The following is a 23,783-nucleotide window of genomic DNA, read 5'->3' on the forward strand; positions in this document are numbered from 1 at the left end:
ATTCAATTACAATTTATTATCCAGAAAAAATGGCTTAACTCCTTTTACATGACCTGAAATAATTCAATCTTTTTCTTCAATAGAGCATAATGAGAGTTGAGAAGTTATGCTCAGAAAATGAGAACCGCCTCTGTTTCTCATTACCTTGAACATACAGATTTTCAATTTTACAGAGTAGTGATTCATATTTGATCTAGTTTTACAACAGAATCTGATTTGGCACACTGAAGGAAATATTAATACATTTCTTTCCTAGACATGGTGTTTAAAACAAGAAATGTGACAAAATCCAGCCTTAACTGCTCTAATCCAATAAGGAATTTAGTGTATTTGAGTCTGATAACACACACAAAGAAGCTTAATGGAATTTTTAAATAATGCTATCCTATTCAAGAAAAGTTTTATTTTCTCAAAGGGAACATATTTATAAGAAATAGCTGAAAATGGATGTGGATATAACTGGAGTTGACTTATTCTTTAATTATTTAGTTCATTCCCCACATTTGAGAGGCACCACCTCGAATCTATTCCAAAAAGGGAGAGGACAGTGTCATAGAAGAAATTGCTGACTGGGTTCCAATTTCTTCTTGGCAAGAAATACAACAAATTCTGACAGCCTCAGTAGCCACTTCTCTAAAATGGGCATCATGATAATACCTCTGGAAGATGGCTCTTGGGAGACTAGTGAGCAGTAACAGTAGAGGCATGTAGACACCACTCAGTTAATACAAGGTTTAGACAGTCAAAGGGTTAATGAGGAGAGACCTTTTCTTTTTTTCTTTTTAAGTAATTGAGCTCTAGGGTTAACAAATCACTAGTAATGAAAACTGGTTGAATCAAAGGTATGTAAATCATATGTCTATTTTTTCTTATGAGCTGCACATGTTAAAATTTTTTTAATTTTATCCCATTTTTCATAGACAAGCTCATTTGCTAAGTGCCCTGAGGGAAGGTCCTACACTGTGTCAGTTGGATGGAGTTTAAATGGTTGTCTAGTGAAAGGCTCAGGCGGCTAACTCAGTCTGGACTACTCCACCTCCGTCTGGTTTAATCTTCTAGACTTGGGACCTGAGAAGTTTGACACCAACTGATAAACTGGGAAACTTTTGTGAAGAGTATGTGTGGTTACATTTGCTCTTATGGAGTGCCAACAAGGAGCCGCCAGATCAAATGCTGTGGTGAGACCCTCTTCTAAAAACTGCCCATTAACCTGACAGCACCAAAAGGAGAAAAATGAATCTGAAAATAGTTGCCACAAAAGTCTCCAAATAATATATCAGCCTGGAGAGTTGGTTAAGTGCAGAAGCTTTGGACCAGCCCTCAGCCTGGCCACTTGTGCCTCTAACTCTTCTTCCTCAGCTGAGAAATATGGAAAATTATGTCCTTTTCACTGGCTATTTTAAAGAATAGACTAGAAAAAATTTATAAAGGGAAGGGTACTAGGTAGAGTACATTTTGTCAAACACAAATCACTCATTTTGGTCATCCTAATGAGCAGGTTCTGAATGTTCCTTTCATGTTATTTTTCTCACTTAAAAAATGGCCTTCTGATTAGGTAGAGGCAAATGATTTATGTAAATTGAATTTAAATATAAGGTGAATTTAATCCAGGGAGTAAGAACTGTCAATTATTTAGTATGTATTCTTGTATCAGGTACTTTACATATTTAAAACAGTCTAATTCTGACAACAACCCTATCAGAGAAATTTTATTATCCCCATTTTACAGATAAGAAAACAGAGCCTCAGAGGGATCAAATAATTTTCCAAGTTCACACAGTGACAGAGTTATTAAGAGGCAATGTAGGAAATCATACCCAAGACCTCTGACTCAGAAGCCTCTGTTTTTTCCACTCTATCTCATGCCATTTAAAAAATAACCAGGCTTTGTGTCTATGTGGCCTTAAGGCAGTATGATATCACTGGCATGGAACTATATGGTTGTTGGGTCAAACTGCCTGCACGAAAAAGTCTTCTTTTTAGCTGTGCCTAAACAAGCCATGAGATATAGAAAATAAAAATATTTTTAAACAATCCCACATTATAGGAACATATTAATCACATACCCCTGACTCCCTGTTATAGCTAAGATATTCAATAAATATTTATCCTCCAGATCCTGAGGATATGTTATTAAAAATACAGAAGGTACCCATTTCTTTCAGCCCTTTTTATACTCCAGATTTTCTCATCTATTTTTGTTTGCATAGACCTTTAGTATCCTTACAATGTCGCTGTGAGCCGAGGCTTGAGCTGTTTGTCACCGCTATATAATTGATCTGGTGCAGGGCGCTGAAAACCGCTATCCGTGCTGATTTGGTCAAACAGCCTGGACCAAAGAACAGTGATAGGATACCACAGGCTGAGACTCAATGTCATGAGTAGATTCCTTCTTCTAGAACATAGGAGGTTCTCAGGAAATGTTTTCTGGATTGACATTAAAAAAATATTTTAGTTTTTCCAGTACATAACTAGTAAATATATCAGAAATGTTCCTTTTACTAATTGATATATTAAAATATATATTAAAATGCAAGGGTATATTGAAGTGCAATGAATGAACAGATACACACTTTGAAGTGAGACAAATAGGGGATTTTTTGTAAGAGGAACTCATTTACTATGATCAAAACAATGTGTCTTTTATAAACCAGGAGTGTTTTTAAGTGTAGCAAACGGTGCTTGCTTTAATGTTTTATTTATTTAAGTCTTCCTCATTGCCAAGAGGATCAAGTCCAAACCTCTTCTAACATGGCCACTCCAATCTGTCCAACCTATGTATCTAATTTTTCTGTATTAATTCCATTAGCCAAATCCATCCTAACCAAACTGTACTCTTCCCCGCCTCTTAATGCTTCTTGGTATTTCCTTCCTCTGATCCTCTGCTGACGACATTCTGTGACTTCGATACTCTCACCCTCTTCTCCATCAATCCAAACCTTTCCCAAGGTGAGTAAGTTCTATTTTATGATGTTTATTACTCCCTTGGCAATTACTCCCTTGGTGTCTGATGTTGTGACCGAAATTTGAAAACTAACTTATTTGGCATTATTGTGCTATAAGCTCTCTAAGGGCAGGGCTCACTTCTGTCTTTTTAATAACATATCCTCAGAATCTGGCAGATAAATATTTATTGAATGTCTAAGGAAAGGAAAGAAAAAAGTCTGAACTCTTCTTACAGAGTTGTCCTGGGCAAATATTATTCTATGTATTTTTTAGTATCTCTTTCAGTGGTGACCACAGTGCCTTGAACAAAGTAAGAATAAATTTTCTTTTCCATGTACTAAATTAATCTTTGAAAATCCATGCAAAACTATGTTTGAGGTTTTTAACAAAATTTCAAATTTTTTTTAGTCCAGTGATGCTTTTATAAGATAATGGTGATTCTGATTTAAGTTAATGTATTTAAATGTATTATAGCAATTTTTAAATATACCATTTTACTTCTCAAACAAACTAAAACACAAGGAAATTATGTTGATCATATCTACACCTTTATAATTAAAGTGATTTAATTAAGGCAATTTTCTCTAGTAATGGCTTCTTTGTAACATTCCCTATATATGTCACTTCCTAAAGTAACTTAAGTCCCCAGTAGGTAACATTCCCTCGATACGTTCTTTCTGTTCTTTCTTCCTTCGAACCTTCATTGACTTCACAGCCCTGTTCTGTAGCCCAAGATAACTGATCTATCTTTTGGGTATCTACTTAGATGTTACTTTCTTCGAGAATATTTTCCTGAGGTCCCATTCCTACCTTCCTCATGGGCATGCACAGAATACCGCCCCCGCTCCCCTTATTATATCACATGGTAATTACCTAATTCTCCACTAGACTACAGCTTCTGGAGAACACGGGCCCTGTCTATTCTTTTATTCTAGCAGCTAGCATAATGGCATATAGTAGGTGCTTTACAAATATTTATTACAAGAATGAATGCCCTCAGGAAGAATGAAAGGTGACTTGGGCTTAACGTTTCAACTTTACATTGGTTCAGTGTGTAAGAGTCATGAAATTAGAAGTAATCATTAATTTCCAAGGAACTTTAGAGAAGCAATTCAAGAATTGCGTAAAAACCTTTGCCATGGAGAGGGCAGGGTGGGGTGGGAAAGGGATTGAAACTGAGCCAACAGACAAAAGAATGCCCAGTACTGATTCAGTGGTATGGGCAGGACTAGGATACTGTTCTGTCCAAGCTCCAGGATCTGTACGATGGTTTCCACCAGTTCTTTTGTCCCAGTCCCCAGAATGGAGATGTTAATCACAACACTCTGCGAAGTTACATATATGTATAGAAACTGTCTGGGTATGTGTAAAATAAGAAATATGTTGTACAGATACAATTAAGCGGTGGCCAATAGGTAGGCAGAATACTTTAAAGATTTTATTTTTATTTATTTGACAGAGAGAGAGAGATCACAAGGAGGCAGAGAGGCAGGCAGAGAGAGAGAGGAGGAAGCAGGCTCCCTGCTGAGCAGAGATCCCGATGCGGGGCTCGATCCCAGGACCCTGAGATCATGACCTGAGCCGAAGGCAGAGGCTTTAACCCACTGAGCCACCCAGGCGCCCCAGAATACTTTAATAGTATCAATGACTTTCAGTCTATTTGATCTTTCCAACAGTCATCTTTCAGCCTATTGCTAATGTTTCAAAATCTATTTTCATGATCGAGCCTATTCCATATGACAGGGGTTCTCAGGAACACTTTATAGTCTTAAAATTATTGAGGATCCCAAGGAGCTTTGGTTTATGTGGGTTATTGCTATCAGTATTCATTATGTTAGAAATTAAAACATAAATTTTAAAAATATTCATAGATTTACTTTAAAATAACTGTGGTATATCTGCTACATGTTACCATAACATTTTTTTCTGAAAATAACTATATATTCCAAAGAAAATAATTTAGTGAGAAAAGTGGCATTGTTTTACATTTTTGCAAGTCTCTTTAATGTCTGGCTTAGTAGAAGACAGCTGGATTCTCATATCACTTCTATATTCAATCTGTATTGCAATATGTTGTTTTATTTGAAGTAGATGAAGAATATTCCATTTCACACAGACATGTAGTTGGAAAATGAAGCAGCATTTTAATAACACTTTTAATAACTCTGGATATTCTTCTTTGATGCTATACCAAAATTCTACAAGTGGTAGTTTCTTAAATCTTCTAATTGCAGTGTGGAATACGAAACTGTGTCACTTAATTTTTCATACTCCATTATATTAAAATTCTTCGAACCATCTTGTACTTTGAATGGTTCTTTAACTTCATGAATGATTTTATAGCATCATTCATCATTGGTCATTTGGAAAATACTGGTTCACTGAGTCTTGTAGAGCTTCCAAATGTCAATATATTTCATTGTACAATATCAAAAACATATTAATTAAAATGATCACAATCTTAGTACAAAAGGCTTTGAATATAGGAAAGCTACCAAACTCATGGTGGCAGAGACAAGTTTTATAAATTCTTTATTTTTTACTTGAAAGCCCATATTTTTCATTGAAAATAAATACTCCCAGTTGTTAACCTTGAAATGACAGGCTCACTTAATTTGTTTTGAAAAAAAAAAAAAAGATTTGCAAAACATCCAAGTGTAAATAACCATAGCTTGTCTGTCAGTTGTTCTTTCAAGTAAAAATATGTCTCATGGAAAAAAGCAGCTAGTTCAGCTCACAACCCAATTACCCAAGGGTTTTAATTCATGACTAACACTGTGCTTTAGGATGTCACAGAAGAATTTTATGTGTGCCTCCCATTTTGCCACACAGAATATTAAAAGGACAGAGTGAAGGGTTGAAATTTAATAAAATGAATAAGTTTTACTGCTTCATCAAAGACATTCTTAAGTGAAAGTGACATTTGTGGCAGTGGAGACTACAACTACTAGGAAGTTTGTTTGGTTCCACTGTCCTGATCCATGCTAAGGTGATAGCAGTTTTACCCATCACTGCTTTTGTACTATTAGTAATGTCAACAAAGTAAAAAAAAAAAAAATAACATCTTAGAACTAATATAATAATAGCTTTGGCCTTGCAGAACTCCCTGAAAGGTTTCAGGAACCCCCAAGGGATCTATGGACCATACTTTGAGGACTGCTGCTTTAAGACACAGGCTTGTACAAGGAGTTCTCTTACACAGACTTTAATTATATTCTTAGTTTTATAATCATTTTGGGCTTTCCCCTCCAATTAAATAAAAATAAATATCATAATCTAAAAGTAACCTCATAAATAAATAAATCTCTGCCAGACACTTGAATATGGCATACAACCTCATCCTCACAAAACATCTATAAGTCAGCTATAATTTGTTCCATTTTTATACTTGAAAAACAAAACAAAATACTGAAGCTCAGTGAGGCTAACCTATTTACCCCATAGCAAATAATTACCTGAGTCTAGAATTAAATACAAGTCTGTCTGACTAAATAATGCCTTCTAATATGACATATCACTCAAGTCTGAGGATATTTAATACATATACATTTTTTTAGAAGACAGGTATATTCATATATGCAAATCCTGATGTTCAAAACAGAAATATTTTTAGGGACTTTCATAAAAACAACCTTCACAGAGTTCTTCTAGAACTTGTCACATAGATTTAGTCTGTCATGAATTGTCTGTGTTAATGATAAGTCACTTTCACACCTTTTGGACTCCATTTCTTTCTAATGGCAATTTTAAAGCATTATCTCAATCTCTGGTTTATTCAAACTCCCCACTAATTCTGTGAAATTCATGGGCCAGGTAAGGTGCCCTGGGCATACTGAGGAAGGAACTGACCCTCAAAGAACTTCATAGACTTCTCAGCCTTTCCCTTTCCACCTGTTTTTCCCTCAGTATCATCCAATTAAGACCAAGTGTAAGAAAGCAAACAAAAATACAACTTCTACATAAGTGCTTTTCTTTTAATTTTTTCTCCTTTCCCTCAAGGCCAAACTGTTAGGTAAAAGAGTTGGTGTTCTCTGTCCCCATGATTCCACCTTCTCTACCTGCTATGATCTGGATCCTTCATACACATAAATTATAAACTACAGTTACTTAGGTGAAGATCACTGAGACATTTGTAAGGAGTAGCAGTTGCTTCTCAGGCTGGCTGTCTTGATCATTCTGCCACATTCTGCACTGGTCAACAGTCCCTTCCTCTCTTGGCTTCATCAGCCTTGCTCTCTCCTAGTTTCCTCTTCTTTCTCTGGTCTTCAACTCTTCCTTTTGCAGGTTCCTCTTCTTCCATCTATCCCTATGTGAATGGAACATTGGTGCTCTGCCATGTTCCATCCTATCTCTTCCTGGCTGTGTTCGTTTTCTCCCTGGCTTTAAGAAATACCTGAAGGCTGATGATTCCTGATGGATCATCCATTTTGGATTTCTCTCTCCGGATCACTCCTTCCAACAGCTTACACAGTGCTGAGCTCAGATACCCCATTTGCACCCAACTCAAGAAGTTTCAAACAGAACTCATTACATTCCTACCAAAACTGCTCCTTTCTATATGTCTTTTCTCTTGGCAAATAGCATCATCTCCTGACTTCTTGCCCCAACCAGAAATCTCCATGTCAGTCTAGACTACTCCTATTCCCCATTATCCTCAATATAAACCATTACGTCCTGTCTGTTCTATTTCCTAAATATCTCTAGAGCTGTCCTAACCTCCAGTTGGCACTTCCATTGCCTTAGTTGAGCCCTAAATTTTTCTCTAGAAATAACCTCCTCACTGCCATCTCTCTTCTATTTGTCTTCCACAACAATAACAGCCATAACTTTTTAAAACTCTTACTGAATGACAGTTAGAAACCTTAAAAGCTGTCCTTGCATAAAGTCCTTAGTAGTTTCCCAGCCATGCACCACCTTCAGGAGAGTTTTGGCTCTTTGGGCCTGTAGAGCCTGGTGTGTCCTGGCCATGCTTACTTTGAGCCCCAATCCATCACACCTACCTTCTCCCAGCTCCCAGGACACACCAAGTACTTTAACACCTAACCTCCTCGCTTGCTTTTCTCTGTGGAATGCCCTTCCCTCCCCCATCCTTATCAGCCTGGCATTCTCTTCTTCGTCCTTCAGAAAACTCTACACTAAAATCTCTATCAAGAGCCAGGTTGTGGGTATTATGGAGGGCACGCATTGCATGGACCACTGGGTGTGGTGCAAAAACAATGAATTCTGGTACACTGAAAAGAAATTAAAAAAAAAAAAAAAAGAGTACCTTCCAAAGAATAATTAGCTGTTCCCTTTCCAATGCTCCTACACAGAAATGTACCCAACAGGTACATTTATTATAGTGATAATTCCACTTCCATGTATGCCTCTGTCTTCCCACCAGGCTGTGAGCTCCTTAAAGTCAGCAGGCACTGTGTTTTACCTTGAAATCACAGCACAAAGATATACATAGTACACAGTAGACACTTAATAAATGTTTGCTAATGAATGCCCAATGACCAGCTCTGGGTCATTAAATGCTGCAGTCATTCCTCCTGATCTGAGCAGAGACCAAGAGATCCCCTTTTCCCGTCTCATTGTCTCATATCCTAAATAAATAAATAAACAAGTTTGCACAGTGATGTCAACATCTCTTTTAGCTTAAATATTCTATGGGTTTTACAAAACTACTTTGTGGACTATAAACAGGTTCATAAATCCATCTACAGCAGTATTCTGACCTACGAGCCACAAAACTTCGGGAGCCTCATTGCACCGCCCTCTGTGACCAGGTATTTAACAAAAAGACCATAGTTGTTCATAGGACCTCCGTAGGGCTGATTTTCATCTTCTTTATCTTCATTTCTCTGCGGTAATCACAAGAGGGCAAGTATTTTTCATGCTTTCAATACTGACACTCGGAGAACTTAAAATTCGAGAGTATAAAAACCAGGTTTGCTGGAAACTAGGTTCGCATTTGGGAAAATGAGATCACTAAATCACTCAGTACTCCCCCCCCCTTCCCCCGCCTTTTTTCGATGCCCTGGCCAGGTTGCTAATTAGGTAACTTCTTATCATAATTACCTAGTCAGCCTTAATGGCTTCACACACTCTGCTCCGTCTCTCACTGGTCCTGTAGGGCCGCTTTTCAATTGTTAAAACAGCTGCTGAGTTTCAAGCCGGAGGAGGCTCGGTGTGCGCGGAGGGGGAAGCGCTCCCTGAGTGACGGCTGTGGTAGGCAGGCGGTCGGGTGAAAAAGTGGGACATGAATGCACAGTTTGCACACTCTGCTTTCCGCCTCCAACCTTCTGGATTTAGCTCGTCTCTCCACTCCCCCCTCCCCATCAACCCCAGAGTTCCCCCTTATTGTGCACCCGGGTCTCCCTGACAGTGCGATGGCCCCGCGTACGCCTTTCCCTAGATTTTGTGGCTTTGGGGGGGGGGGGTCTCGGTGGGCCTCCCTCTCCTTCCCCGCGACCGGCGGGGCGATAAGGACAGCGGTGTGTCCCCTGCGATGCCGCCTGCGAGGGTCCCTGTTTGGGGAGTCCTGGGTCGTGGAGTGTGTGTGTGTTTGTGTGTGTGTGTGTGTGAGTGTGTGTTTGCGCGCGCGCGCGGTGGCGCGCAGCGGGAGGGAGGGAGGAACTGAGGGGGGAGGCATCGGGCAGAGGAGGGAGGGGGCGGGCGGGCAGCGGTGGGGCGGGAGGGGGAGCGGCTCTGGGCTTCAGCAGTGACACTCGGGAGCAAACACACACACTCCCCGCTCGGAGCCGCGAGAGAGCGGAGCTTACCGCGCAGCGTACCCGCCGCCGCCGCGCGCCGGGCTCTCCTTGCGTCGCACTCCAGCCAGTCGCCGGTGCCCCGAGCGGCCGCCCGCGGAGCGCGCGACAGCCCCGCTGGCCTCGGCAGCATCCTCCCGCCGCCCAGCCCCCGCACCCTCCCCGCCTTTTAAAAGGACCTCCCGCCACTTCCCCGCTCTGTCCCGGGATCCCCCAGCCCCGGGCTTCTCCACGCTCCACTCCGCAGCAACTTCGGCGGCCCGCGCGCCGCCAGCCTCGCCCGCCTTTGAAGTTTGCAGCGCCCACCGCAAAGTTGGGACACTTCGGCCGATTTAATTTTTCTCTTTTATCTGCCTCCTCCTCCGCCTCCCAGCCCCTTCGGTTCCTGAGTACTGGTGCTTAGCATCTTGGCCGGTGCTGGGGACGTGGACTGTTTCGCACACCACACCTCGGGGAGGGATTTTTCCTCTCACCCTCCCAGGAAAATCAAACAGATTTTTGTAAGGTAAGTAGCGAGAGGAAAGCAAACTTGTGACGCCTCGACGCCTTAGCCCGCCACCCCAAGACCTGGCACAGGGAGTGTTCACACCCAAGGTTTCATCCGGGGTGGGGGGGTGGAGGCGCGCGTCCCCTAAGTCAGAGGGGCCCAGCGAGGTTCTCCGTCACCGCTGGACGAGGGCGCCAGATCCAGAGGAGCAGAGGGCTTTAGGGGCGTAGAGCAGGTCTCCCTCGGTTTTCCACGCTGGCTTCGTGGCTGGGCGGCGCGAACGGTGTTAGGAGGTGGAGAGACAGTTGCACAGGCCGGGGACACTAGGTTCCCGGTGCCCAGGGTGCGGCGGAGTCCGGGGAGCCACAGAACCTTTATCCCGGACTTGGCCTGGACACTTACTTTGCCCGCCTGCCTGGAGGGCTGCTGCCTCCCCCTCTGCTTCATGTCCTCTCCCTTCGCTAGAGAAAGTCTGCGGGACTGGGTGATAGAGGCGCGTGAGTGTGGGACGAAGAGTGGTCTGGGCTGCGCATGGGCTTGCCCGCGGGCAGGACAGGAGCGGGTTCCTGGCGGACGGCCCCCATCCCCGCAGCGGGGGCTCTGGGATCTCGGTCCCCTTCGGCCAGCCGAACCCCCACCGCTCTGGCTCCTCGTTAGTCCTCTGTCTGCTAGGCGAGCATCGTTAGAGAAACTTCCTCGAGCTAAGCAGGGAGGCCTGGGACCTGATCCTGCTTTTGCCGGTGTACTAGAACAGCCACCGAGGGGACCTTCCCTCTCGCCCCAGACCCAGCGACAGAGCGTCATGCCCCAGCCCTGTCTGTGCACCAGTCGGTGTTCGCTCTAGTCGGCGCTACCTTCTGTTCCACCGAGCTGAGAATTGGGGCGGCCCCGACACTCGGGAATCCGAACGAGTGGTTCCAGGTCCCAGCTGTTCTCCCGGGACACTTCGCAAACTGCAGAATTTAGGGTGCGGTTTCGTTTCATTGTGCGCCCTTCCTGCCCCCACCCACCCCGTACGCCCGCCCGGGGCTGGAGAATTCGCCGCTGCCCCCGCACCAGGTCCAGGCGGGTCGCGGAGGCCCTTGGAATTTGCGGTGGGCACCTCTGCAGGGGCGCTGAGCTGTTCTTCCGGCCAGGTCGCGGTTCCCCTCCCGGTCCCCTTCGGGGCGCTGTCCATCTCCTGCTCTGGGTACAAGGAACTCTCTGAAACCAAGACCTTGAGCGAGAAATGAACCTGAGAAACTGTCTCTGGGTTTAATTTTTTTTTTTTAACATAGTTCCTTTTAGCAACTTAGTTGCGCTGGTTAATTTGTCTAGTTTTCGTCATCATTCGATCCTGCTATATCAAAAAACAATTTATTTTTTCATTCAGTCGCTGACCTCTCCAACCACACTACCCTCTTACCCCCACCGCCCTCGCCCACCCCTTCTTTTGCCTCGCTTCCTGAACCCTTTTTCTTTTCTGAAGGAGGGAATCTCCGCACCTCCTCCCTTTTGCCCCCCACCCGGTCCCTGAGCGCCTTTGAGAACCAGGGGAGTCGTCAATGGAAATAAATAGGACCCCCGCTCCATTCTCCGCCCCCTTTAAACAAGTAAAATCCTCCCTGGCTGGCAGAAGTAGAGATAAAACATCCCTCCAGAGGGAGCGGTTTTGAGGATTTGATCGGAATGAATTGTTTTATTATCCTGAAAGATGTGATGGATGGATGCTAGAGCAATACGGGTACAGATCAGAGTGTACTGAGGGCTCTCAGTATTTATTATTACTAATTATTGTTTATTAAGGGTAATAATAAGACCATACCCTAGCTGAAGACCATGTTTATATTTGGTTTTGATTTTGTGTCAGTCTCTTATTACAGTGGTTTCAGAAAGTGAATACACCAAAAGAATATTAATTTCTCACACCCATTCTGCATATGGAATTAATTAAATGTCAAAAAGATACTGTCATTTTACCAAAATTTTAACCCATGAACTTTTAGAAGGTTGCATTCTTATGAAATGCCCTCGTTTGCCTCAGTCTGTCTCCTTAAAGTTCAAAAACTTGGCAACATAATTAATTATGGTCCCAATTCCCATTTTCAATCTAAACCTATATGCAGGATTACATTAAAATATCCCATCATTTATCCTTTAAAAGTGACTCTGATGAGTTTAAATTCTTGGGGAAGGGGAGTCAGCTGGGAATGAGAGGTCCAGAAGTTAGAAAAATTAGTGACTATTTCAGATTTCACTAAAAAATCCTTTAATTCCTCCTTTAAGGAATGAAATTAACAAGTGTTTTCTCTGCGTAATTCTGAACTTCAGCGAATGTCCTTAATCTTTACCATACACTAGAAACACAACAGCTTGAAGCTTTGTCTGTATTGTTTTCATTTTTATGTCAGGACGTTTTATTCATTAAACCTGTTTGTGGAAGTCACAGGCTCCACGTGGCAGCAACACTCTGTTTTAATTAGTAACTATCATAAAAAAGAAGCTAGAACTCTGTAATGGGCCTAAATTGCTAGGAATTATGTGTGGTTTAAATTACGCATTTATTTCAGCAGAAATGAAACCATTAATACAAAACATCTTTTAATCACTTGCAGACACAGCTTTTATCTCTTAAGATGTAACAAAATATATAATTGAAAAATATCCTTCTAAGAATGAGGGAAGCCCTGACCCTCATTTTATTTGTCCTGGGCCTGTTGAACATTCATGTGGTAACATGAATAGTAAGCAAAGAGTGATGTCATAACCTTGGCAATACCATGCTGAGGGAATGCTTACATTCAATGTAGCCATCGTGGATCAGTCTGCAGATGTAGCAACTTCTTCAGCTGGCTTCATGAACCTGGTGATTCAGATATTAGTTTTCTCACTGGGATTTATTGACCAGACTCTCCATGTGATAAGGGAAAATTTGTGTTGTAGAACTCTAAATATTTGGAATGAAGGTGGGAAGATAGAAATAAAATATACCTGTCAGTTGTTCTCTTCCTGTATTCGTTTCTATAGTATTTTTATTCAGTGTACCAAGAGGCCAGAATTTTTATTTTCAAACTGATTGTGTTTTTATTGTTTTTGTTAGGACAGAACTTGTCCTTCATTTTGCAATGATGAATGAGTAGATCTGGAAATGTAAGGACTATGCCTGAGTTAACAGATAGAAAGGAGTAGTGTGAATTCCACAGGATGTGCACTAAAATTATTTTAGTCTTTCTTCCCTTAGTTATTCCAGTGACAGGGTGATTGAGTCTAGTGACCAAGCAGTGCTCTCACACTTTTTCTGCTCCCTATTTCTGTGTCAGGTCTCGTTTTGGGGAGCCCTGCACTCATCCTAACATCCAAGTTAATGAATGGACCTTGGCAGCCAGTGTCAGCTGCCATCATCTTAGTCACCAGGAAGAAAGCATATCCCATAGCCATCCCTATCGGGTGAAAAGCAAGTGTAATCTACAAAAGTCGTTCAGATTATTCACTTGACCTCAAAACAATGTCTAGAACCTCTAAATATCTACTTTGGAACCATTATTCCAAAGAATATAATTTATTCATTTCCAGTTGATTCACAATCATTCAGTAGAAAAAACTAAACAAGTTATAGTTGAGTAGTAAACAGTAAATCATACTAAATCTTTACTTTCAGACTGACTTTAAAATTAAAGCCCTCCAGTATTTAAATACTCCATTTAAAAATGCTTTGCAATTTAACCCTGAGGTTAGGCTAAATTCTGCCTTATTTTAACATTATATTACAATACAAATTGACACCTATGTTACACACACTCATGCTTCCACTTTCACGTGTTAATTTTCAACTAAGAAGAAATGTAAATACTTTGCTGTTACTGCTAAAAAGAATCACATGGCATGACATAGAAAAACAAAACTGCTGATATTTTATTGTATCTTATGGTGATATGCTGATCCTAAATTTAGTTAATATTTCTGAGAAGAACCACACCATTTTAGGATGAATGTATTGGGATATGTATATAGATCTCTTGCCTCTTCTGAGAGGACACCTGGCATTTGCTTTCTATAGCCCACCAGCGCCCAAGCCAATGACAAATGCAGGTATATTCCTGGCTGCTTACTTCTTGAACACATTTCCTAAAGCCAAAGATGCTATAGTCACACCTTCCCCCTTTCTTTTGGTATGTTACTAAAAACTGCAAACCAACTAATCCATGCACTTTAATATTTTGAAATATTTAGAAATTATAAAATATATAATATTAATTGACCCAAGATTTTAAAAAACATTTCTAGTTTTACATTTAAAAAATTGAGAGTAAGAGTATTTGATCAGTATGGAATAAAAAGCAAAGTGGCAATATGTTTCTGCAAATTTTACCCTTTGGGATAGAGACAGATTTGACCACAGAACAGCTGGATATTGGGTCCTGTTACAATGTCAATTTTTTTTTCAAGAACTCACTAAACTAAGTGTGATTTAAACTTTAAAGTCCACAGACCTCAAGTTTTTAAATCTAGAAACTTCCAAGATTACATGTCATTATTCCTTCAACAATTTCCGGATCCCTTGGAAACTGATTTATTTTAGTAAGTTGGTGAGTAGCTTTTGGTTTTGAGTTGTTAATTTTTCCATGTTTCAAATTTGAAAATGACACATATTTAATATTTTATATATTTCTCTGAAGTATTTATTTTTAGTTTCACTTGTGAAAACTCTGAATGAATCTTTAAAAAAGAAAAATGTGGCAGAATATATATAGTTAACTTTTCCAATGTCCCTTAATTGTTCTTTTGAAAGAAATTGCTGCTATTCTTTTGAAAGAATTGCTTCTATATAGTTATGAGAAAAGAAAAAAAACATTTTTGGAAACAGTGGGTTATATAGAGTTTGGAAGGAACTCAATAAAAACATAATTACACGATTAGAAATCGACTCATTTGAACAAACCTCTTAGACACTGCCTCTGCAGTGTGGAGGTTTTAAATATAATAACCAAATAACAAAATTGAGTTAGCAATATGCACTCATTTTCTAATTGGAATGATTACAGCCAATATCACAAATAGGGGTCACTGACTGTAGTGTATGGTAACTGTGCAAGTTTCTGTCTTCTCCCCAACTTGAAAGCGAGGCACACACTGTCTTCCAGTTGTGTGCTTGGAGGACATATATTCCACAATCTAAAGACATAGCCAAAAAATATGGACTATATTCAAATGCGTGTTTTATCCATAACTAAAAATCAGAAGTACATAGATCTTGTTCTCTGAGGCAATTGTCCATAAGCATACAGATCTAAATAAAATGAGACTGAATTTTATCCTTTTTCTAAAAGAAATAGTAAAACCTGAACCCATAATTAGAAAGATTTGTGAAGGGTGATATCTTGTTTTTGAAATAACCATGACTGTGGTTAAAGTTATAATACAGAAACTATGAGCAAGTGTTTATTTATGAAGATTGAGAATACTGTGTCTGGATAGTTGACAAACAAAATGAGGGGCAACATTGTGATGCTTACCTGAAAATATTGTATTTAAAAGGGGAAAGCTAGTGTGAAAGGGATTAATCTATTTAGGGTTAGTTTCTCTGACTTAGGTGCTACAAGTGTTTGGTGCCTCCTGGAGTAGAGATGGTTACAATTTACAGCACATCGTAGTGAAAAATAAACCTCAGCAATCCATATGAACTTAGGAGATGGCTTTGATTACTCTCTTTTATTCATGTCATGTGTACTTAAAGCTCACCGGCATTGCCAAATGTAACATTATGTATTTTATTTCTGTAATAAAATATGTTTCTGATTAAATTATCAGTCATACCAAAAAAAAAATCAACTCACATAAGCATAAATGTACTTGATCCTTTTTAGTTATCTTGTTTAAAATACATACAGATAATAAATACACTTTACCCATAAGAATACACTAGTAGATATGTCCTGGTTGAAATCTAAATATTATTCATATGTTGACAGCACTCAATAAATGTTGTAATTCATATTAAAGCCCAGCATTCACTGAAATTCACTGATATTATCAAAAGCTTTAAATTGGGATTGGTTCAGAAGTAACTGGATCCTGTAATTGGAGAGAGATTTGTTGCCAGCAGTGGTGATGGAGATCAGAAACAGCAGTGGTAGCTAAAACACCTGGGAAACTGAGAAAAAACAGCAATCATTTAGCTTTGGGTCTCCCCAAATCTCAGATATTTTAGTTCTCAGGTGATCCTTCGAAGTTTGCTAAAATGTGCTATGAAAATATATTACTTTTTTTATGGAAAATGAAACTGCTCCCTAAATAGAAGATACGGATTTGACCCTCTGATGATCCCAGTGGCAGGCATAACTGTATTAGTAGGTGGACAAGCAGGCAGGTCTTATGGGAAATGGCCTGAGGTCCTGGGGAAGCCACCCTGCCCCCAAATGCTACCAAGGCCTCTTGTGGTACTAAAATGCTATCTGCAAAAAGATGATTTTTCGTGGGTTTTTTTTTTAAGATTTTATTTATTTATTTGACAGAAAGAGAGCGAGATTACAAGCAGGCAGAGAGGCAGGCAGAGAGAGAGGGAGAAGCAGGATCCCCGCCGAGCAGAGAAGACAATGCAGGGCTTGATCCCACGACCTTGGGATCATGACCTGAGCGGAAGGCAGAGGCTTAACCCACTGAGCCACCCAGCCACCAACTGATTTTTCGTTTTTAAAATAACTTTGTTTTTGAGTGTCCACTGTAAATATGAAAATGCTGCTAGGAGAGGAAACAGGGTAAGCTGCTGTCAGCTAACATCCTCCCAAGATGTTAGTAGCTGGACAAAGCCAGACTAGAAGAAGGCTAGTTTAAGACAAAATTTTAGAGAAGGGAGATACTGACCTTCGGATCTCTTGGCCTCTTCTTCTTTGGACAGCCTCCCGTTAGAATACACCTATTCTTTTTTCTTCTTCCTCTGATAGTTGCTTCTCAGTTTCTTATACTCTAGAAGTTATACCCGGGGCCAGGTTTGTGGGCCACAGCTGGAATGGCCCCCTTGCTTAGTTGAATGCTCTTCTGTCACCATCCTGAAATTCATAATTCTTGAACAAGAGGTCTTGCACCGGGCCCCACAGTTTTTCATTTTATACTGGGACTACAAAATATGTAACTCATCTTCTTTCTACCTTGAAGTGAATTTAAGATATGGAATCTTGATGTTGAAGAACTGGTAAGGACATTTGAGATTATCTTTGCAAGGTTAGGTTGAGTGAATATTTGTATCAAAAAAATTATCTTTTCAGTAAAATGAAAGAAACAATACTCTTTTAAACAATTGAGATGCTGAACAGGTATCTAGCTTTTGATAGTGCTGATCTTGTAAAGCAGAGGTCTCTAAAAGGGAGTGGGGTCTTTGCCTCACAAGATGTCTCCTTAAAATGAAAGGAGAAAATATCAAAACTCTATTTCAACTTACTTTTATGTATAAAGAAGGAAAAGAGTTTTGTTAACATTATGTAATATATTTATTGGCAAAGGCACTCTTACTCAGCATATCGGATGATCACTGAAAAATCAGTAATCATAGAGGTGACAGCTTCTGTGAAGTAAAAATAACAACAGGTGAAAATAATGACATTCTAATCAGCTCTGACGAGAAGTCAGCCCTACCCAGAAGTTAACCAGAAAAAAGATGTGGAGTATAGGGGTTTTTCCAATGTAATCAACTATGATACTCATCACAGTATAGAATGTCTCAAGTCATATATGTGTGTGTGTATATGTTTGTGTGTACATATATATATTTTATTTTATTATATACATATTTACTTATATAAATAAATATGTATTTTTTATTTATTATATATGTGTATATACACACACATATATAAAATATATGTGTGTGTATATACACATATATATATATAAAATCCCAATTCTAAAAGATTTGGAGACACCACATTACAGGGCCAGAGGTTTTCAATAGAAAGCTGAAAGAGCCCTCAAATAAATCAGTCGCCATTATCTTCAAGTATTCTTAGTTATATGTATAAGCATTTGATAATTCCTCTGTTACCAGTAAATAGATAATACACTCCATTATGTTCTGAAAAACTCAGTATTTTAAGAGTTAAAAAAAGTTACCTAACCTTAATGCTCTTGTAAAAAAAATGTTGTGTTACATTTTGAAATTTATATTTAAAATTTTATTGTCTCTCAGTAAAGTTGCCAGTTATTAATTTACACCAAAGTTGTTTCTGTGCTTTGAATTTCACAACGTGAATGGAAATTATCCTACTTATTAACAGTATTAAAACTTCTTAAAACCCTCAGTTGTTCACAAGGTACTTCCACATCCATCATTTTCTTTAATCCTCACGGGAACCCAGTGAGGAAGATATTAATCCCCTACTGCTGAGAAGTCTGAAACTCCATTTCAGCTAAGAGAATAAACTACACTCACAACTTTTAAAATAAAGTGGGGACTCCTTGGTTCCAGAAGCAAAACTGATGGAAATGTCTAAAACTTTTAAATTGAGATTAGTTTCCAAATTAATTTGCAAGGACACAATTTACTTGGAATTTTTTTTTTTGTTACAATTTAATGATTCAAAAAATCATTAATTTAATCTAAATTCACAAGACCTTAATCGTAGACAGTTTATGTGCTAAATATTTACTGGTTTGGGTCATGGTTAACTTACTAGGTAATTTTGTGGTGGAAGATGAGTACACTTTTTCACTTTTAAATCCATAGGTGTTAAGGTACAATACTGAAAAATTAGTAATTTGTAGACTCCCTTCTTAAATTAGTGGGAATTCTTAAGAATTCACCTCTAAAGTCATTCCAGTATTCTAATAATGTGGCATTTTTAAGAGATACAGATTTGAAGTTAGATCTGTTTTAAAAATGTTTAAATAAGTGATTCTCCCCCAGACTGGATGAAGTTCTACATTTCAATGGAATACTGAGAGTTGCTGTAGACGCATAGGCTAGGATATTCCAAATACCCTAAATACTTAAAGCCCTTTAAAACATAATGAGGAATAAGTGAGCTCCAACAGTGAAAATATTTATACACCCACACATATTAACACTTCAGCCGGCAAGTTCAGCCTATAATTGAAAAAAATATCTATATTTAAAGTTTTGTTCATACTTGCAAAGCAGTGACAACAAAGAGACAGTTTTGAAACATCTTTTTCTCTTAGCAGGCTCTATGTTGTGTAATGACCGCTAATGACAGTTGACCCCCTACACTCACCAGCTACAACCTTTCCCTAATGCATCCCTTAAAAAATTTTTTCAAAGAAGAAAAACCACGCCTAACTGCGTATCTTACTTTTGGGGGAAGGAGGGGAAGGGATGAAATAATTGTGGTCAAGATTCTGTGGTTTGTCTTCTCTCTGAATGTTGCAGACTTATGTGTTTGTATTATAACATCATAATTTACTGTAAACTCTTCATTAAAAGTGACCGTGGGGTTTGCCCGCATTATCTGCCTTTTGAGTGCCCTGTTCTTTAATCATCTCTTAATCCAGAAATAATAATGCAGAACATCCCAGGAACTGAGCCTGATCCTCAGCTCTCTAATCTCGACACGTGCATCTGAAATCCTTTGCTAGATCTACTGCCTGCAAAGCCTGAGCACACTCACCTTTGAATCCCTTTAATCCATCTTTGTTTGTTAAACAATATTGATGCCCTCAGATATGGTCTCTCAAGGCAAACAAAAAGAATATTAAGGATTTCCTACTGTTTGTGTGATTATTTTTAAAAACTCAACATCTTGGCCTCTCCTCTGTGTTTCTAGTCAGTCTTTGAGGAAAGAGGAACTTTTTATCTGATAGATTAGGTAAATTCAGATAGAATAACCTGATGCTGAGATTCCTTCTGACACCTGCTTAAAGAGCAGGCCAAAACATGTATCTTTTGTTGTTGAGTAAAATGTTGCAACTAGTTAGAGAAGCTGTTTTATACTATGTGCAGATAAACGGGACCTCTTATTTCAAAAGAGCATTCACATCCACTATCTTAAACCTCATAACAACCCTGGGAATAATTGTCTCCATCGTGTAGATGAGGAAACGGAGACCAAAAGAGATTAAGAGACTTGCTCCCAATACAAAAGGTAATAATGGTTTAGTCAGAACTTCTTCCCCTCACATCTTCTTACTCGAAGTCCAGCGGATCATTTTCGGTTTTACTTTGGCAACCTTTTAACTGTTCCCAAACTTGGAGACATGAGACTGGAGAGTGAACTGCAGAAAGAAAAGAGAGGGGAGACGTTAACTACCCTTTCTTTAAGGGTTTCTCAACTGTGAGATTGTCACGATCCAGTGTCCTTGGAGACTATTATCTCATCTCTCCAAAGACAGGGCTCTACGTTTATAGTTTGTTTTTGGCCTAGGATTTTGTAAAAGGGGTCACAGAAGAAATACGTATTTGAAAACTGTTACTTTAACTTATTTCTTTTTACAAGAACAGGACAAATGCATACTTGTGTGCCCCCCCCCCCACTTTTTTCTTTTTTTTCTGGAAATAAGAATAATCTAGGGTTTAGCTTTTTTAACTATTTAAGGTTCCTGATACATCTGTCCCACTCTTCTATCTTTGGATTATATTATCCTGATTATAGTTATTTTTAAATCAGTACCTTGATTTTGTCCTGTGTGTTGGCCCTAGAGGCCACCACAGAAAATCTGACAGCAGACAGGCTTTACTGCTGTCTTATCAAAATAAGTTCCAGTGGGTGCAGGGGAAGAGGCAAAGTTCCAGGACCATCACGAACTGGGAAAATATAGGATTGGGTCTGTGGAACCAAATGCCAATTCTTAGTCTATGGTATTTATTCTTCTATAGTAATAATGATTTCTTCTTGATAGAATCTCATTTCTTAGTATTTGCCAACTCCATTAAGTAGATGAATAAATTAGAATCTTGTCACAATCTCCTAAAAATTCCACTAGGCCATTATTGGGCTTTAATATAAACACAGACATATTCCCCAGAGCAAAATACCTGCCGTCCTCCTCCTCCTCCTCCTCCTCCTCCTTCTCCTCCTCCTCCTCCTTGTCCTCCTCCTCCTTCTTCTTCCTCTTTCTCTTCTCCCTCTTCTTCCTCCTCCTACTCTTCTTCCTCCTCTTCCTCTATGTAAAGAAGGTAGAGAAAAGAAAGCCGTGAAACTGTGTGGATGTAATAATAGTGCTCACAGTAAAAGGAGGAAAGGATGTGTATAATCTGCATGTCATCCATGCTGAATAGATGTTTAAAACATTAACATTTGGTCATGAGTAAAAATTGGAAATCAGGAAGTTCAAATAATGAGGGGAGGGGTGCCTGGCTGGTTCAGTCGGTAGAGCATGTGACTCTTGATCTCAGAGTTGTAAATTCAAATCCAACGTTGGGTGTAGAGTTATTTAAAAATATATTTTTTTAAAAGTATAAATGGTGCAAATACTGGAGAAGAAAATCATAGTGCCACCATTATCAGATAATCGGTCACACGATTGGAAGAGACAGAGCTACTCGAAGTGCAGCCCACGAACTATCAGCATCCACATCTCCACGGAGCTTGTTAGAGAGGCCAAGTGAAAGGGCCCACCCCACATCTTTTGAATTAGAATCTGCAGCTTAATAAGAAAGCTGGGTCATGTGATTGTACATTCAAGTTTGAGAAGCACCAGTCCATAGCATTTGTTCCTATTTTCTGATCAGAATGTATCCCAACCAAACCATATTCTACATGTTTTCAGAGGAAAGAGGTCCTCTCAAGTAATGCACTATGTTATTCTTACTAAGACATGACTGTGTTTTTAAGGACAGAAGAAAATGCATCCTTCTACTAGGCTCCTGGACCATCCAGCATGTACCACCCATCTAATAGCAACCAGATAACAGGTTTCCATGAGGTCCACCTCAAAAGATTAAAGAAATACTTCCCAAGTTTTTGAGTTTTACAAAGTAGCCTATTTTATACCCATAAAATTGCCAAAAGCAACCATGACTTATTTCCTATTTAGCTTATAATATCTCTTGCGAAACAAATTCCATAAATCAGCAATAATAATCAATTTTCCTATTTTGGATTTTATTTATTTATTACTCACAAAACATCACGAACACTGGCTTGGTGTTTAGGTTCCGTGATCAGCATTATACCTGTTGTAAAGATAGCATTGCATTTCCTTTCTGCAGAACATGGGCATCTCAAGAATATGTACAAACAGAAGTTAAAATGGTCTGCAGTAGAAGTACACACATTGGAAAACACAACTAGATTGCCCTGTGGTTGTAGATGCTTAAGTTGTGAAGAAAGAGTAGGATTCTGACACCCAGAGAAGCGGCAGAGACAAAGGAGGCCTCCAGTGCCCAGGGCAGGCAGCACATGCTGGGAAGGGGAAACCCCATGTGTGGAGTTGTAGGAAATAAGTTTGGCGGAGTGAGTTGTGAGGTCAGAGACCTCATGGGCACAGACTTCGTCCTCCAGTTCACGGGAAATCATCTGACTTTTTAAATTTTTGTCAGCAGAAGAAGGAAACATTTTTGTTTTTAAGATAAGGATGTTGGTGCTGTGCAAATGATCAGGGAGAGATGCGGGCAATGGATGTGAGAAGCAGTGAGTGGCTCATTTGAAGGACCGGCAGTTTGGATAGAGAAGAGAGAACCAGTCTGAGGGAATGTGCAGCAGGTGGATTGGCAGGATTTGTTGGTTAGCGGGGGATGGGGATTGAAAACAGCAGACGATGGTGAGGTTCCTAGTGTGGCACCTGGCAGGCCAGTGCTCCTGAGGTAAAACTAGCATGTGCTGGTTTTCATGCGGCATCTGGTGACCCTCCAGCAGCCTTCCCAAGGACTACTCTTCCATTTCAGTCAACAAACACGGGAAGAAACCAAGGCAGTTCAGGAGTGGTCTCAATCTGCCCTTGGACTCGAGGGTGCAGAAGTGTTCTGGCAGAGGAAGGAATGGGGCCCAGATTCACAATGCAGCCTGAATCTGGCTCGGTGAGGCCAATGCTAAGCCACGTCACACTTTTGAGTGTTCTATCCTGGGCATCCGAAGGAAAAGTGAGTCTGGAGCCAAGTAAATCAGCCTTGAGGCCTCGGCAAACCACCACCCCCAACTTTCTTGCATAGTCCAGAATCTGATGGGAGAGATTTCGGACCCCCTTACTCTTTGCAATAAACTTCTTGAAATCAGTATAATTAAGCAAATATTTATTTAGTGCCTACTTTGTGTAAGAACCATAGAAGTCTGTAGAAGAGATAGAAAAATGAGTAAAAAAAAAATTTTCCTAAGGGTCATTTACTTGGGTAAACTCATGAAAGCGTCATGAAGAGCTTTTTTTTAAGGATGAGAAAAAATATTAAAATATCTATAGTTCAAGTGAAATAAGAAAGGACCATAAGGATCGAAGCCTATGGTTTCACTGGAGGACCTTGATTCTGCCTCATCTGCCCCTGATGTCCACAAGGAACTTGCAGTAGGCACTCAAACACCAATTCACTTACTGACAATGCACAGAGGGAGCTCAGATAGCAAACCGTCTAAGTAAATACCACACGGCTGCAATCTTGTTAAGAATCTTCCTGCAGATTTTGTAGCCCCCCCCTTTTTTTTCTTTTGGTATCTCACTCCAGAAAGTCAGGAAACATC

At 39.8% G+C, this 23,783-nt stretch overlaps 1 protein-coding gene across 1 annotated transcript in view; it reads left to right on the top strand.

Annotated features, from left to right (window-relative positions):
- Window positions 1-9,975: 9,975 nt before the first annotated feature.
- Window positions 9,976-23,783, top strand: part of LOC111157151 (neuron derived neurotrophic factor) — a 39,920-nt gene continuing 26,112 nt past the window's right edge. Inside the window, exon 1 of the mRNA XM_022518415.1 lies at window positions 9,976-10,206. The gene's annotated coding sequence lies outside the window, so the exon portion shown is untranslated. The remainder of the gene's footprint in view (window positions 10,207-23,783) is intronic.

The sequence above is a fragment of the Enhydra lutris genome, unplaced genomic scaffold (genome assembly GCF_002288905.1).
Source record: "Enhydra lutris kenyoni isolate GAN:26980312 unplaced genomic scaffold, ASM228890v2 scaffoldscaffold3, whole genome shotgun sequence".
Lineage (NCBI taxonomy): Eukaryota > Metazoa > Chordata > Mammalia > Carnivora > Mustelidae > Enhydra > Enhydra lutris.